Source organism: Mustela nigripes, chromosome 1 (assembly GCF_022355385.1).
Source record: "Mustela nigripes isolate SB6536 chromosome 1, MUSNIG.SB6536, whole genome shotgun sequence".
Lineage (NCBI taxonomy): Eukaryota > Metazoa > Chordata > Mammalia > Carnivora > Mustelidae > Mustela > Mustela nigripes.
This window is the reverse complement of record NC_081557.1, coordinates 240,962,556-240,967,947: the sequence shown is the minus strand read 5'-3', so window position 1 is coordinate 240,967,947 and position 5,392 is coordinate 240,962,556.

Sequence of the window (5,392 nt, the reverse complement as noted above, 5' to 3'; positions counted from 1 at the left end):
ATATATACTTCTGTTCACACTCTGCCAACTGATGATGAAGCTATGTTTCATAATCGTAACTGTCGTCCTCTTCTGGCCATTTCATGTTTATTTTGTTCTCAGCCACATCGGAGGCACTGCCATCCTGTGCCCCTCTCAAATTACATAGGTCCCATCTGGAGATATCTGACAATTGCAAATATCACTTTTTCTCAAGGGAATCATGTGAGCTCCAGGACTATAATTCTTGCATGGAAACTGGGCACTAACTTGCTCTTTCTCTTTAAAACATGGTAAATTGTACTTTAGAGACCTTCAGGTATTTAAAGAAACATTGCCAGTAGATCCTTTAGCTTTTAGACTGCCGAACTTTTTCCAAAAGGAGGTTATCCTTGATAATTCAAGGGGGCTTCCTGGAGAGATAACTGATTCATTATTTATATGCAGCCTGAGGGCAGTTTATCAGAGTCACCCAATTAGACAAGGTAGTAGAAAATTTGTTCCTGACTTTACTTGAAGTGATCAATGACACCATCTTGACCCACAAAGACATCCAGGTCACCCTCAACTCCCTGGCTGGGGTTGTTAGAGATGTGAAAATAGTCCTAAACGTCCTTCTTGAGGTCAGGGCAGCGTAGGGGATTGTTAATACATTCTGTTCTACACAGATTAATGCCTCAGGACAAGAGTAAAGGTTAATTCAAAAGCTTATAAAGAAAATTTCCTGGCTTCCTAAGATGGGCCCCAACAATTTACAGGATTTACTTATCTGGTTGAGTTTGAGAACCCGAGAAAGACCATTGTTGTGGTCAATACTGTGGGTTTGCTTCACCCTGTTTCTTAAAGGCATTTTGATAATAGGCTTAGTTAAATGCTATATGAGATAAAGTGAACAGATATAATCCAAGCCTCTATCAGTCAGATTTATCAGAGGAATCAATAAAGTTGTATATACTCGTGGAAAAATTCACCAGAAGCCAAGACAGTACAGAAGCAAGGAAAAGATCTTTTTTGAAATAATTCTCTATGGGCTGTTCACATTTCTGCACATTTGCGAAGGCACTGGCTGCCTTTGCCTCAAATTATCTTTTCAAACATGTTTGTGTAGTAAACAGCCTTGGAAGATAAAGACAGTTGAGAAGTCCAGTTTGCCATAAGTATGATAAAGGTAATGTCTCTCTCTTTGACAAAAGCCAGGCTCATTCCCCATACAAAAAAAAATAAATAAAAATAGGTTCCCTGAACTTTAAATTCCTCTCTTGTAATATAACCCATTGTGTGTACAGTGTCTCCTGAATGTCTTTTTGTGGCTCTGTAAGAAATGGGCTCAGGAAATGGATGCTTACATGATGATATGCTGGCTGTTGTCAATGAGTGAAAAACTGAGTTTTGTCTCTGACCTGAGAGTCTCATGACTTCTGCCAAAAAATCAGAAAACTGTGGCTAATTAACTTGTGAACTTCAGAGTTCATGACAAAAAACCACCACCACAACAATAAGAGTAATAATAACAATGATACTTAAAATAACAGCAACAACAACAACAAAAACAAAAGCACTCCTACCAGACACCTTTCTAGGCACTTTAAATATTTTGTTTAGCTTTTTAACAAAGACAAGTTATTACTATTACACAGATGATGAAATTGAGGCCGATAAATTAAATAACTTGGTTAATATCACACCATTAGTATATAGTAGAACTTGATTTTAAATATAGGTCATAGTTTTCCAAAGTCTATGACTTCTACCATATACCACCGCTCAGCATTCAAGTAACCCCTTTACCATTGTATGTCATAGACTACCCACAGCCCAACTCATTGTAGTAAGAACTCTGCCTTCTTAAAGTTGAACCAGGTCACTTCATCAACTCCAAATTTTTATTTCCTTAATAATCTATTACTTTCAAACACTCTTGCCACCAGTTATTTTATCATTGTGAAGATGTAGACCAAAAGAATAAGAATGGATTTCTTATAGGATATGAGTAGTATAGAGGTCTAGGTTAGGAGAGTCTACCAAAGATGTGCTATAGGACAGCTACCAAGAAAATTAGTTTCTCTTTCATAATCAGGAAGCCATAGTATCCACTATTATGACCAGATGCATAAGAATGCTGTTTTCCACAATCCAGATTAGGGAAAGTTCTGTGCCCTGCTTCTAAGTCCTGTAGAGTTAGAACATTTAGCTAAGGCTAATATTGGTGGAGAAACTTCCAAATCTTCCAGACTATGCTTCCCCAGAATAAAGAGAAACGGGAAATGCCCTCCATTCTCCAGGCATTCACTTTTCAAATCTTGTGTGAGTTTGTTTGTTTGCTTGGCTGAATTTTGATCAAATCTAGATCTCTAGCTGCAGAGGAGTCTGAAAAATGAACATTCTGTCTAGCCTGGCTCCTTAGAGCACGATGTAAGGGACGTTAACAACAATTCTACCAAATTATTCATAAAACATTGATTTCAAATGTGGTATAAATAAACTCGGCTCCAAAGAAACCACAACATTAAAAAAAAAAAAAAAAAAAAACATCACAGTTATATGTGAGAAGACTTTTTTTTTTTTAATTGGAAGTTAGGAAACAGCAGGAGAAGAAGGGACTTCACGTAGCTCTCATTTTCTGATGCCTTCCTGCTACTCCTAATGTAGGTAGATGGGTTGGGAGAGCTACCTTTTGAGCTCATGACTATAAACTAGCTTGAAAAAGAAAGTGATTTGAGATGATGGATGCCAGTTCTTTAAGGCAGGGATAACTCTTTCGGCCATACCGCAAGAAGACTAGGAAATAAGGGATAACTGTGGGAAGTAGAATCTCTTTGATGAGAAAAAAATTATGTATCAGACATTAAAATACAACATCAGAAGTCGAAAGTATTTCACATTGGCTTGTTCATTAGCAGTTATTGAGATGTAGAATAAGAAGATTGAGGAGTCTAGGTCAGAATTTTTTTAAAATGTAATTGTCTATATACAGACAACAATTGAATCTCTCTATAAGACTTGAAATCGTAGAAAGGTTTAGAGAACTAAATGATGAAATGCTTTAGAAATGTACACTAGGCAAATGTGGCAGAAAAATACCCTAAAATTATAGCATTCCTCAAGCTAAAATGACATCAGCAGTGGAGTGCTGTACTGGATAAATTTCCTGTGCTGTTATGTGATAATTTTGTGGGTAGTGAAGGGAGAAATTAAGAGCATGGTACAATCTGTCCCTCAGAAGATGCTCTGCGAAGTGCTCTCATGAGAATGAAAAGCGAATGATTGAATGCATGAAAAGAGAGCAGTTTGTGAACCAAAATACCAATGAATAATGATGGGGCAACTCTTGGGAAAGAAACAAAGCCACAGAAGACAGGTGAATTTTAAACTCCCAAGTTCAGTTTCTTACGGAATTATAGGACAGAATGAATGCGAGGCGAGTCTGAAATTATAATTAGAGGGAAATCTATAACAATCACTTTTGCAAACACTTCTAAAAGTGGCAGTGGGAAAGATTTTTAAACAAATAATTTTCAGGCCAATTGAAAAGATAATGAAGTGTGTAGTTCTCCCTTGGCACACACAACAGCTCACTCTGTCCAGAAAATTATAGGGCAAGCCATACAGAACACTTGGGCTTCATTAAGAAGAGCAGGGCACTCTGACGCTTGGGAAACAAGTAGCTACTGGAACACAGAGCCAGGAAAGACATCCACATCTTGCCTATTTGCCACCACATTGTTGTAAATGTTTTAATTTATTCTCTCATCTCATTCTCTGTAGAAGAAAAAGAAAGTTCTGTTTTTTTTGTAATGAATCCAGCTGTTCACACAAGTTAAGAATAATGGGATGAGTGTGTATGCATATTTAAAGATAATATACAAGAAAAGAGAAGTTATTTATGGTATAACAATTGCAGACTGAAAGTCAAGAAAAATGGAATTGGTCTCGCCAAGCTTCCGAGCAAGCAGATCACGGCTGCATGTGTTCTCACTTTTTATGTGGTTCCAATTATCATTCTCAGGCTATTCTAAGAATTACATAGTAAACTCACATATGGCACACTGAATATTTCAGCAGAAAGACATTTTACTAATCAGAAAATTGATTTAATAGTATATTTTAGAATCAGAATTTTTTTCTATAACTCAAGAATTTAGGGGCTCAATTAGGTATGTAGCCCAATATCTCAAAGTACAGAAAGTCAAAGATTTAAATCTGCTCTCTGAGAGCTAAACACAAAAGTCAAAAAAGAAATTTCAAATTCATGTCATGCACATGACAAAACATCTTTCAGGTCTTATGGACTAGAAATATAACCTGATTACAAGTTTTAATATTTCAAAACAGAAAAATTAAAAACCTAAGTGTTCTTAGCCACAGAAGCCTAATAAACAGAGATCCTTAGAGGTAAACGACTGCAATTCCCCTCTGAGCTCTATCAGAGAAGAAAGAGACTTGGCAAACACAACAGAATATCCTGGTCCTTGAATATGGGCAAAATCATTCCTTTTTTTTTTTTTAAGATTTTATTTATTTGACAGACAGAGATCACAAGTAGGCAGAGAGAGAGGGGGAAGCAGGCTCCCTGCTGAGCAGAGAGCCTGATGCGGGGCTCTATGTGGGGCTCTATGCGGGGCTCGATCCCAGGACCCTGGGATCATGACCTGAGCCAAAGGCAGAGGCTTTAACCCACTGAGCCACCCAGGTGCCCCATGGGCAAAATTATTCCTACTGCCAGATGGTTGCATCAGGCAAAGTAAGCTTTATTCAATCTAAGCTAATATTCAATCTATCATACTCCTTTGTTCTGATTACTTATGCACTGGGCTAACTCTTCATCAGTATCTGCCTTCTCATTTAGTCTACATTGTGATGATGTGTTAAGACACATGGAGTAGGAAGGTTTTTGCTTTTGTATTGTTTTGTGTTGTTATTATAGATTAGCATCATGATTCTGATTTTATACATAATGTTCACATTTTTATTACTTTAGATTCTGTCCCTGGGAGGATTTGGCAACTATCTGTTGACAGTGTCTTACTTTTGGATCAGATATTAGATAAAGGTAAAATTACCAAGGTCACAAGTGGACTCCTGAGAGTCTTTTTGGTGGCAATCCTGTATCCCCCACATCTCTATCACAAGATTAGAAAGAAAAAAGTCACACATTTATTTTTCACCAAGTCATAACTTACTGCTCTCGTTAACGATAACATAGTCACATCCCCGTTATATTTCCTCCATACATTTAATGCTGTTTATATTCATTATCATACACTTCCTGAATTAGATAACATACAGTTCCCAGTAAACATAGATTATCCCATCAATGTTAGAAATCATTGGCATTCTTGTGATCATTATTATTATTCTAAATCCATTCGCCTGAAGGCACTGTTACCACAGATCTTCCTCTCCTCACCCAAAC